This window comes from Mya arenaria, chromosome 15 (assembly GCF_026914265.1).
Source record: "Mya arenaria isolate MELC-2E11 chromosome 15, ASM2691426v1".
Taxonomy (NCBI): domain Eukaryota; kingdom Metazoa; phylum Mollusca; class Bivalvia; order Myida; family Myidae; genus Mya; species Mya arenaria.
In genome coordinates this window covers 2,910,780-2,924,244 of record NC_069136.1, presented here as the reverse complement: position 1 = coordinate 2,924,244, position 13,465 = coordinate 2,910,780, and positions in this window count along the sequence as shown.

Genomic DNA, 13,465 nt, shown 5'->3' with positions numbered 1-13,465 from the left:
GTGTACTTACGAACTGGACTAATTTCTACCACTATTCCGCGACGCCAGCTAGTGCCGGATGTAACGAATGTTACCTGTATCTAATGCAGTAGCTGGACGATCGGATCCGGGTGATAGAAACGCCAGTGTAATTTACGGCAAATACAGACATATATGTGATTAAACAGCTACCGGGAATAGAACCAATGAGCGATATTTTTGCGTATTTTAACAGGGGAGTTTGTGGCCACGTAGCTTTAAATTAAACACCAGTTTTCAAAGTCAAATATCTTTTAACTATAACCAAAATTATGTTCTTTTAATTATTAAATTCAAATGGGAAAGATATAATGAATCATTAAAATTGAAACAAAAATGTTTGATCAATTATAAAACCTTTTAAAGGAAAATGGGATAAATCAGGAGGCTGTAAAATAAATTGTCATATTATTAAGTAATTATTGACTGTCATTTGGCCTCATGCCTGAGAATATCAGATCATATTCAATGGCACACTAGTCAATTATTGTATATAAATGATTCATGCACTGTTAATAATGCTTAGTGTTGTAATTGTAGGCAGCAGCAACTATGCTTATATGCCCATGGGGTATGATATATATCGGCATATTTACTGCTTTAAGTAAAACTTGCACTCATTAACAAGCCCTAATTGTGTCTTATCCATCCGTTGTTGGTAAATGACAAATCACTGCTACCTATACTTTGACAGTCTTGCCGTGCTAGTTTCGTCATAATATTTTAAGAAATATTCATCGTAAAGTTATTATAAAATGTAATGTCATTTTACTTCCTTTATTTGTATTACAAACACATTTCATGTATGTAGTATATTCACTGTAGATTATTAACAAACCTGTTGATCTTACGTGTGTGGGTAACGGTGAAACTACAACAGTACAGTGGGAATATCCATTATTCCACTGTTATCAATTCAATGCCTCGTTTTCTTCGTCACCCCGGACACTGTACCGCAAGGAAAATTGTTTACATTTTCATTTGCCAATTTATACCAATTTAAGTCAGCCACCGGCTGACTGGCAGCTCGCCCAACAATTATTTACTGCGCGGCGCTTAGATTTGCACATAAAGTCCAAATAATCGGACTGCACATACTGGAATTAGAATAAAAGGACCGCATTTTTAAAGGTTAATAACGGTCGCTTAAGGCCCCGCACGATCCCTCCCTAGTGCGTCTCGCCCGTTGTTTCCTTCTAATTACTTGCTCATGATATTACTTTTGGATATCATCTCGTTTTTAAAATTTAAAATAAATTAAAACGAAATGTAGCGATCAATAGACTTTGATTTTTATTGTTAATTCTTACCATCAAATGCTTTCAATGTTTCACAACCACGATGGTTTACTTCTTTAAAGATGCACAATTACACACACAGATATACATGAGTATACGCATTTAACATTTTCCCCGTTTATCCCATATCGGATGACATACCCCGGGACGTGTATATAACATCGAAACATCGTTAACACTTATTAATGATTCATTTATTTATCGGAATCGGAAAATAGACGCAATATTTACGATGTAAAAATTAGTGACCCAATTGACCACGTGACCAGTGCTGAGCCAGTGGTGTTGTGTTATTCACGTTGGAGGCGTAATATACTTCATTACAGACGCTAGACTACCTCTTAATCCTTCCCTATATAGTTTGAACCACAATTTACCTCTAACTATGTAAACATAGGCGTTTGTAAATAAAAGACACAAACTATTTAATTCTTTATTTTACACATGGCTAAGTATCAGATCTTGGCCAATTTAGATTTGAAATACCCTTGATAATTTCTCCCTCATAAAATGTCTAATCAAATTCAGAATAGAACTAGAACTCTTTGTAAAATAATATTGTTGAAATATTAAAAGTGTGTCATCTTCTGGCTGAAAACACCACTACCAACATCACTACGGAAACAATCGCGCATCCAATACATTCCATAATTAGGAGACATGATCATATTATGTTAGAGTATTACAGGATATATACTTACCCGATTCTAGTGTCTATATATCGTCAAGTCAACAATCTGTGTCACCAACAGCTCATAACAATTTAATCAAAGTAATGATTACTGAAGTATCATTAATTAGTATTTAGTTTCCTTGTTATTGTCTGTTCTCGGATATAAAGTCGGGCCGTTTTCCAATAGGAGATCATTATGCTAGGAGCTTTGTTGCTAGTCAAGAAATATCGGAAATGTTCTTGTCAGCACTACGAACAGTTGGGTGGGGATTTGTGGACAATCTGGGAATCCTGCTGTAATTTAGAACCTCGTATGTCATTTATTTGTATTCCAGTCTATTGACTTAGTGTCGCCAGTTCGGTTTCTAAGACAGTGCAAGAGGGAAGAGGAATAAATAGTTGGTGAGTTGGTGATTGGAATTATACGTGTTTGGGACGTTATGATTTGTTTTTCTTAATGGATGTTCATTGCAAAGTAAGATTCTTTATATTTCAACTGTTTTGCGTTTGTAATGAAATTAGAATCTTCCATATGCCATCTTTATTTTGTATAACGGTGATTTTTTTATATCTCAGAAATCAAGCAATAAGAATCAGATTACAATTCAAGGGTTTCAAATGTTATTTAGGAATGCTGTGTTTTTAACACAATATTTATCAACACAATTAAAGTCAGTCCTCTTAAAATCTACTGAGAGTAATAATGCAGGAATCAATAAATACTAGTAATTGAGCTATCAAACATCGAGGACAGCAGTATATAACATACTCAGCAAATTACATCTTAACATTAGGTTTTTAATTGGAGTAATGTCAATTATATTAATGCAATCTGTACAATTGCAAATACTCTGACAAAAAGATGTCGAATGTTATGGGATTTTACACTGAAGACAATGCATTTAGTTTCAAACGTCGGAACCTTAAATCGTATAAGATGTGTCCTCTAAACAAACCCTCATCAGGGGCAGTATTTAGGTGTGTAAGCTTATTTATACTCGCAATCGGGCCTTACCCATCCGTGGAGTGCTCTGATAAGATTGTTAGTAATTTTATGTTTTTGGAGCAAAGTGCACAGTCAAGATGTAAAACTTACAAGAGCTGCTCTGGTTCTTTAAGGCGCACCAGTGTATTATGTTAATGACATACTCCGGGACGTGTATATAACATCGAAACATCGTTAACATTTATTAATGATTCATTTATTCATCGGAATCGGAAAATAGACGCAATATTTACGATGTAAAAATTAGTGACCCAATTGACCACGTGACCAGTGCTGAGCCAGTGGTGTTGTGTTATTCACTTTGGAGGCGTAATATACTTCATTACAGACGCTAGACTACCTCTTAATCCTTCCCTATATAGTTTGAACCACAATTTACCTCTAACTATGTAAACATAGGCGTTTGTAAATAAAAGACACAAACTATTTAATTCTTTATTTTACACATGGCTAAGTATCAGATCTTGGCCAATTTAGATTTGAAATACCCTTGATAATTTCTTCCTCATAAAATGTCTAATCAAATTCAGAATAGAACTAGAACTCTTTGTAAAATAATATTGTTGAAATATTAAAAGTGTCATCTTCTGGCTGAAAACACCACTACCAACATCACTACGGAAACAATCGCGCATCCAATACATTCCATATTTAGAAGACATGATCATATTATGTTAGAGTATTACAGGATATATACTTACCCGATTCTAGTGTCTATATATCGTCAAGTCAACAATCTGTGTCACCAACAGCTCATAACAATTTAATCAAAGTAATGATTACTGAAGTATCATTAATTAGTATTTAGTTTCCTTGTTATTGTCTGTTCTCGGATATAAAGTCGGGCCGTTTTCCAATAGGAGATCATTATGCTAGGAGCTTTGTTGCTAGTCAAGAAATATCGGAAATGTTCTTGTCAGCACTACGAACAGTTGGGTGGGGATTTGTGGACAATCTGGGAATCCTGCTGTAATTTAGAACCTCGTATGTCATTTATTTGTATTCCAGTCTATTGACTTAGTGTCGCCAGTTCGGTTTCTAAGACAGTGCAAGAGGGAAGAGGAATAAATAGTTGGTGAGTTGGTGATTGGAATTATACGTGTTTGGGAAGTTATGATTTGTTTTTCTTAATGGATGTTCATTGCAAAGTAAGATTCTTTATATTTCAACTGTTTTGCGTTTGTAATGAAATTAGAATCTTCCATATGCCATCTTTATTTTGTATAACGGTGATTTTTTTATATCTCAGAAATCAAGCAATAAGAATCAGATTACAATTCAAGGGTTTCAAATGTTATTTAGGAATGCTGTGTTTTTAACACAATATTTATCAACACAATTAAAGTCAGTCCTCTTAAAATCTACTGAGAGTAATAATGCAGGAATCAATAAATACTAGTAATTGAGCTATCAAACATCGAGGACAGCAGTATATAACATACTCAGCAAATTACATCTTAACATTAGGTTTTTAATTGGAGTAATGTCAATTATATTAATGCAATCTGTACAATTGCAAATACTCTGACAAAAAGATGTCGAATGTTATGGGATTTTACACTGAAGACAATGCATTTAGTTTCAAACGTCGGAACCTTAAATCGTATAAGATGTGTCCTCTAAACAAACCCTCATCAGGGGCAGTATTTAGGTGTGTAAGCTTATTTATACTCGCAATCGGGCCTTACCCATCCGTGGAGTGCTCTGATAAGATTGTTAGTAATTTTATGTTTTTGGAGCAAAGTGCACAGTCAAGATGTAAAACTTACAAGAGCTGCTCTGGTTCTTTAAGGCGCACCAGTGTATTATGCTGATTCCATGCGGCGAATCGACCAGTTATGTTCAGAGTTTAATTGTAACACCGTTGATTCTACTCTTCATTTTACTCCAACTTAAAATAGATGTAAGTTAGTTGTTGAACACGGAAAATATACCCTGCCGCTATGAGTTTAGGCTGAAAGTTACAAACTCTTGTGATTTGGTTTATCGCCTGAAAAGCTCTATGCTATTACAGCTCTATAAATCAAAACAGTTTTATAATGTGGGCAACTGTTAACTTGACTGAAAACATAAAGTTAAGGCTAAGAAATCGCTATGGTTGGCTAACTCATTTGTTTTTGAATTCCTGTTCCATCGCTGCGTACAAAAGTCAGAAAATACCTATAATTGGCCATAAGTGAACTCGGTGCAGGCTTCTTGTAAAATGAAGTCACAGCTATAATTATGTCGCTGTAAAACGCCGTAAAACAGGCTATATGACACCCGGAGACATGATTATAGGGAAAGTGTAAGTTTCGCAGTAAATAATGGTTTGAAATGTTCTATATGATACTTGCAATGTGTGCGTTTTTACATTCTTGGGCATACACTGAAGTGGTGTATAGAAAAACTTAGGCTTTGTATGTACACTGAATGTTGTAGCAATCCCAACTTTGTTTTACAAATCTACGGTACTTGAAGTTGAAGGACATAAATTTTGAATTTCTTATTTTTTTATCATAATTCACCATGTCAGATTTTAATTCAATGTGATACTGATTAATACAAATATTGCAGTTCATCTCACAATATAGGGTCACTATATGTCGTGGTCAAAATAATAATGTTCGGAGCACGTTTTAAAACTACGCAACTGGCACGTATTAACATAAGCAGCCGGCACGCAAAGTGTCGTTACAAGCGCTGAAACTTGCTAGATTTGTATAAGAGTATGGAAATTCTTCTTCCCATAGGGAGATTGTTATACATAGAGTTTTAAAAAGGATTATTCTTCTGGACTGATTGAAGTAGTCATTGTCAGGACAGTATAGGGTTTCTAATTTGTGAAATTACCATGGCATTTGAATGTCTTTTAACAAATATGCATCTCTCCGACTTAATATGTTCCTCCTTTTGAAATAAACAGACCATATTGTATATTATTATTTTAAAAGCATATCGTGTGTTTATTCATTTAGTAAAACAGCTGTGTTGCTATGACGTCGTAAGACTTATCGCTATCCTCTTTTACTCGAAAATAGACTTTTCTCTAGCACCTTTTCCTCGAATATCGCCTTATCGCCAGCCCCTTTTACTCGAAAATAGACTTTTCTCTAGCACCTTTTCCTCGAATATCGCCTTATCGCCAGTCCCTTTTACTCGACAATAGACTTATCTCTAGCCCCTTTTACTCGACAATAGACTTATCGCTAGCCACTTTTACTCGACAATAGACTTATCTCTAGCCCCTTTTCCTCAAAAATAGACTTATCGCTAGCCCCTTTTCCTCGAAAATAGACTTATCTCTAGCACCTTTTCCTCAAAAATAGACTTATCGCTAGCCTCTTTTACTCGACAATAGACTTATCTCTAGCCCCTTTTACTCGACAATAGACTTATCGCTAGCCACTTTTACTCGACAATAGACTTATCGCTAGCCCCTTTTACTCAAAAATAGACTTTTCTCTAGCACCTTTTCCTCGAATATCGCCTTATCGCCAGCCCCTTTTACTCGAATATAGACTTTTCTCTAGCACCTTTTCCTCGAATATCGCTTTATCGCCAGCCCCTTTTACTCGACAATAGACTTATCTCTAGCCCCTTTTACTCGAAAATAGACTTATCTCTAGCCCCTTTTCCTCGAAAATAGACTTATCTCTAGCCTCTTTTACTCGAAAATAGACTTTTCTCTAGCACCTTTTCCTCGAATATCGACTTATCGCCAGCCACTTTTACTCGACAATAGACTTATCTCTAGCTTCTTTTACTCGACAATAGACTTATCTCTAGCTTCTTTTACTCGAAAATAGACTTATCGCTAGCCCCTTTTACTCAAAAATAGACTTATCTCTAGCACCTTTTCCTCGAAAATAGACTTATCTCTAGCACCTTTCCTCGAATATCGCCTTATCGCTAGCCCCTTTTACTCAAAAATAGACTTATCTCTAGCCCCTTTTACTCGACAATAGACTTATCTCTAGCTTCTTTTACTCGAAAATAGACTTATCGCTAGCCCCTTTTACTCAAAAATAGACTTATCTCTAGCACATTTTCCTCAAAAATAGACTTATCTCTAGCCCCTTTTCCTCGAAAATAGACTTATCTCTAGCCTCTTTTCCTCGAAAATAGACTTATCGCTAGCCCCTTTTACTCGAAAATAGACTTATCTCTAGCTTCTTTTACTCGAAAATAGACTTATCGCTAGCCCCTTTTACTCGAAAATAGACTTATCTCTAGCCACTTTTACTCTACAATAGACTTATCTCTAGCCCCTTTTACTCAAAAAAAGACTTATCTCTAGCCCCTTTTACTCAAAAATAGACTTATCGCTAGCCACTTTTACTCGATAATAGACTTATCGCTAGCCCCTTTTACTCAAAAATAGACTTATCGCTAGCCCCTTTTACTCAAAAATAGACTTATCTCTAGCACCTTTTCCTCAAAAATAGACTTATCTCTAGCCACTTTTACTCGACAATAGACTTATCTCTAGCCCCTTTTACTCAAAAATAGACTTATCTCTAGCCACTTTTACTCTACAATAGACTTATCTCTAGCTTCTTTTACTCAAAAATAGACTTATCTCTAGCACCTTTTCCTCTACAATAGACTTATCGCTAGCCCCTTTTACTCAAAAATAGACTTATCTCTGGCCACTTTAACTCTACAATAGACTTATCTCTAGCACCTTTTCCTCAAAAATAGACTTATCTCTAGCCCCTTTTACTCAAAAATAGACTTATCGCTAGCCACTTTTACTCTACAATAGACTTATCGCTAGCCCCTTTTACTCAAAAATAGACTTATCTCTAGCCACTTTTACTCGACAATAGACTTATCTCTAGCACATTTTCCTCAAAAATAGACTTATCTCTAGCCCCTTTTACTCAAAAATAGACTTATCTCTAGCCACTTTTACTCTACAATAGACTTAACGCTAGCCCCTTTTACTCAAAAATAGACTTATCTCTAGCCACTTTTACTCTACAATAGACTTATCTCTAGCCCCTTTTACTCAAAAATAGACTTATCTCTAGCACCTTTTCCTCGAAAATAGACTTATCTCTAGCACCTTTCCCTCAAAAATAGACTTATCTCTAGCCTCTTTTACTCGACAATAGACTTATCGCTAGCCCCTTTTACTCGAAAATAGACTTATCTCTAGCCACTTTTACTCTACAATAGACTTATCTCTAGCTTCTTTTACTCAAAAATAGACTTATCTCTAGCCTCTTTTACTCGAAAATAGACTTATCGCTAGCCCCTTTTACTCGAAAATAGACTTATCTCTAGCCACTTTTACTCGAAAATAGACTTATCGCTAGCCCCTTTTCCTCGAAAATAGACTTATCGCTAGCCCCTTTTACTCAAAAATAGACTTATCGCTAGCCACTTTTACTCAAAAATAGACTTATCGCTAGCCACTTTTACTCAAAAATAGACTTATCGCTAGCCCCTTTTACTCAAAAATAGACTTATCTCTAGCCACTTTTACTCGACAATAGACTTATCTCTAGCCCCTTTTACTCAAAAATAGACTTATCTCTAGCCCCTTTTACTCAAAAATAGACTTATCTCTAGCCACTTTTACTCGACAATAGACTTATCTCTAGCTTCTTTTACTCGAAAATAGACTTATCGCTAGCCCCTTTTACTCAAAAATAGACTTATCGCTAGCCACTTTTACTCAACAATAGACTTATCGCTAGCCACTTTCACTCGACAATAGACTTATCTCTAGCCACTTTTACTCAAAAATAGACTTATCTCTAGCCCCTTTTACTCAAAAATAGACTTATCTTTAGCCCCTTTTACTTAAAAATAGACTTATCTCTAGCCCCTTTTGCTCAAAAATAGACTTATCGCTAGCCACTTTTACTCGACAATAGACTTATCGCTAGCCCCTTTTCTTCAAAAATAGACTCATCTCTAGCCTCTTTTACTCGACAATAGACTTTTCTCTAGCCTCTTTTCCTCGAAAATAGACTCATCTCTAACCTCTTTTCCTCGAAAATAGACTCATCTCTAGCCTCTTTTCCTCGAAAATAGACTCATCTCTAGCCTCTTTTCCTCGAAAATAGACTTATCGCTAGCCCCTTTTACTCGAAAATAGACTTATCTCTAGCCTCTTTTCCTCGAAAATAGACTTATCGCTAGCCTCTTTTCCTCGAAAATAGACTCATCTCTAGCCTCTTTTCCTCGAAAATAGACTTATCTCTAGCCTCTTTTCCTCGAAAATAGACTTATCTCTAGCCTCTTTTCCTCGAAAATAGACTTATCTCTAGCCTCTTTTACTCGACAATAGACTTATCTCTAGCACCTTTTCCTCAAAAATAGACTTATCTCTAGCTTCTTTTACTCGAAAATAGACTCATCTCTAGCCTCTTTTCCTCGAAAATAGACTTATCGCTAGCCCCTTTTACTCGAAAATAGACTTATCTCTAGCTTCTTTTACTCGAAAATAGACTTAACTCTAGCCCCTTTTACATAAAAATAGACCTATGTCTAGCCCCCTTTACTCGAAACATCATAAGTCGCACGTACCAGGATCAACCTTGTCTCACTTATTGTCTGTTGGTATAATGTGTAATATTCTGACAAGAGTTATGAGACCTTTTATGCCACTATTATTTATGGCAGTCGCTATAAACAATAATGTAGTTTGTAAAATCAAGATTCAGGACTAATTTAGCGGAATGAAATGGAAAGATTGTTTCTCTTAAGATGTTTCAAGTAATTCGGGTTTATAGTTTCCATTGCATTCATACAACTGTTTCTGTCTATTAATGGAATGACATGTATATACAGACTGGCTTAAACCTGTTTATTAACGCAATCGATTGCAATTCTATGAAGGGAGTAATACATAAACTAAATATTTGCATCAACCTATCCTTTATAATTGCCTTGATTTTGATGTTAATTAGTACATAGGAAAAATAAGAGAAATGAGTTGAGAACATCTTAATGCGTAAAAATATGATAGTATCGGTGTGTGGACAAGTCTACTCGAAATCAATTGAATACAAAGCATACATTGATAACGCTTCATTTTCATATCCTGTATACGCCTTGATTATTGCCATGATGTCCGAAGTATTAATCTAATTGTTAGAGTTGGACTTTTTTATCAACATGAGTTACACATGCAACGTCTTTACAATTGCATATGTAACAGCTTCAGAGTTATACTAGTAAAAACTTCAGTGTTGTATAGGTAACAACTTTAGAGTTGTGCTAGTAACAGTTTCAGAGTTGTACTGGTGACAGCTTCAGAGTTGTACTAGTGACAGCTTCAGAGTTGTACTGGTGACAGCTTCAGAGTTGTACTAGTGACAGCTTCAGAGTTGTACTAGTGACAGCTTCAGAGTTGTACAAGTAACAGCTTCAGGGTTGTACATGTTACAGCATCAGAGTTGTACAAGTAACAGCTTCAGGGTTGTACATGTTACAGCATCAGAGTTGTACATGTAACAGCTTCAGGGTTGTACATGTAACAGATTCAGAGTTGTATACGTAACAGCTTCAGAGTTGTACATGTAACAGCTTCAGAGCAGTATATGTAACAGCTTCAGAGTTGTACATGTAACAGCTTCAGAGTTGTACAAGTAACAGCTTCAGGGTTGTACATGTAACAGCTTCAGAGTTGTACACGTAACAGCTTCAGAGTTGTACATGTAACAGCTTCAGGGTTGTACATGTAACAGCTTCAGAGTTGTACACGTAACAGCTTCAGAGTTGTACATGTAACAGCTTCAGAGTTGTACACGTAACAGCTTCAGAGTTGTACATGTAACAGCTTCAGAGTTGTACATGTATCAGCTTCAGAGTTGTACACGTAACAGCTTCAGAGTTGTACTAGTATCAGCTTCAGAGTTGTACATGTAACAGCTTCAGAGTTGTACATGTAACAGCTTCAGAGTTGTACATGTAACAGCTTCAGAGTTGTACTAGTATCAGCTTCAGAGTTGTACATGTTACAGCATCAGAGTTGTACATGTAACAGCTTCAGAGTAGTACATGTAACAGCATCAGAGTTGTACATGTAAGAGCTTCAGAGTTGTACATGTAACAGCTTCAGAGTTGTATACGTAACAGCTTCAGAGTTGTACATGTAACAGCTTCAGAGCAGCACATGTAACAGCTTCAGAGTTGTACACGTAACAGCTTCAGAGTTGTACATGTAACAGCTTCAGAGTTGTACATGTAACAGCTTCAGGGTTGTACATGTAACAGCTTCAGAGTTGTATACGTAACAGCTTCAGAGTTGTACATGTAACAGCTTCAGAGTTGTACACGTAACAGCTTCAGAGTTGTACTAGTATCAGCTTCAGAGTTGTACATGTAACAGCTTCAAAGTTGTACATGTAACAGCTTCAGGGTTGTACATGTAACAGCTTCAGAGTTGTACTAGTATCAGCTTCAGAGTTGTACATGTTACAGCATCAGAGTTGTACATGTAACAGCTTCAGAGTAGTACATGTAACAGCATCAGAGTTGTACATGTAACAGCTTCAGAGTTGTACTAGTATCAGCTTCAGGGTTGTACATGTAACAGCTTCAGAGTTGTATACGTAACAGCTTCAGAGTTGTACATGTATCAGCTTCAGAGTTGTGCACGTAACAGCTTCAGAGTTGTACTAGTATCAGCTTCAGAGTTGTACATGTAACAGCTTCAAAGTTGTACATGTAACAGCTTCAGAGTTGTACATGTAACAGCTTCAGAGTTGTACTAGTATCAGCTTCAGAGTTGTACATGTTACAGCATCAGAGTTGTACATGTAACAGCTTCAGAGTAGTACATGTAACAGCTTCAGAGTTGTACATGTAACAGCTTCAGAGTTGTACATGTAACAGCTTCAGAGTTGTACACGTAACAGCTTCAGAGTTGTACATGTAACAGCTTCAGAGTTGTACACGTAACAGCTTCAGAGTTGTACACGTAACAGCTTCAGAGTTGTACATGTAACAGCTTCAGAGTTGTACATGTAACAGCTTCAGGGTTGTACATGTAACAGCTTCAGAGTTGTATACGTAACAGCTTCAGAGTTGTACATGTAACAGCTTCAGAGCAGTACATGTAACAGCTTCAGAGTTGTACATGTAACAGCTTCAGGGTTGTACATGTAACAGCTTCAGAGTTGTATACGTAACAGCTTCAGAGTTGTACATGTAACAGATTCAGAGTTGTACATGTAACAGATTCAGAGTTGTACACGTAACAGCTTCAGAGTTGTACTATTAACAGCTTCAGAGCTGTACTAGTATCAGCTTCAGAGTTGTACATGTAACAGCTTCAGAGTTGTACACGTAACAGCTTCAGAGTTGTACACGTATCAGCTTCAGAGTTGTACTAGTAACAGCTTCAGAGTTGTACTAGTAATAGCTTCAGAGTTGTACATGTAACAGCTTTAGAGTTGTACATGTAACAGCTTCAGAGTTGTACATGTAACATCTTCAGAGTTGTACACGTAACAGCTTCAGAGTTGTACACGTATCAGCTTCAGGGTTGTACTAGTAACAGCTTCAGAGTTGTACTAGTAACAGCTTCAGAGTTGTACATGTAACAGCTTCAGAGTTGTACACGTAACAGCTTCAGAGTTGTACACGTATCAGCTTCAGAGTTGTACTAGTAACAGCTTCAGAGTTGTACATGTAACAGCTTCATAGTTGTAATAGTAACAGCTTCAGAGTTGTACATGCATCAGCTTCAGAGTTGTACATGTAACAGCTTCAGAGATGTACTAGTATCAGCTTCAGAGTTGTACATGTAACAGCTTCAGATTTGTACACGTAACAGCCTCAGAGTTGTACATATATCAGCTTCAGAGTTGTACTAGTAACATCTTCATAGTTGTACTAGTAACAGCTGCAAAGTTGTACTAGTAACAGTTCACATGTAACAGCTTCTGAGTTGTACTAGTAACAGCTTCAGAGTTGTACACGTATCAGCTTCAGGGTTGTACTAGTAACAGCTTCAGAATTGTACGTTGTACTAGTAACAGCTTGAGATGTGTACATGTAACAGCTTCTGAGTTGTACTAGTAACAGCTTCAGAGTTGCACATGTAACAGCTTTTGTGTTGTACTAGTAATAGTTTCAGAGTTGTACAAGTTACAGTTCCAGAGTTGTACACGTAACAGCTTCTGAGTTGTACACGTAACAGCTTCAGAGTTGTACTAGTAATAGCTTCTGAGTTGTACACGTAACAGCTTCAGAGTTGTACATGTAACAGCTTCTGAGTTGTACATGTAACAACTTCAGAGTTGTACACGTAACAGCTTCAGAGTTGTACATGTAACAGCTTCAGAGTTGTACATGTAACAGCTTCAGAGTTGTACATGTAACAGCTTCAGAGTTGTACAAGTAACAGCTCCAGAGTTGTTTTGGTAACAGCTTCAGAGTTGTACATGTAACAGCTTCAGGGTTGTATATGTTACAGCTTCAGAGTTGTACTAGTGTAAGGGCTTCAGAGTTGTACTAGTTACAGTT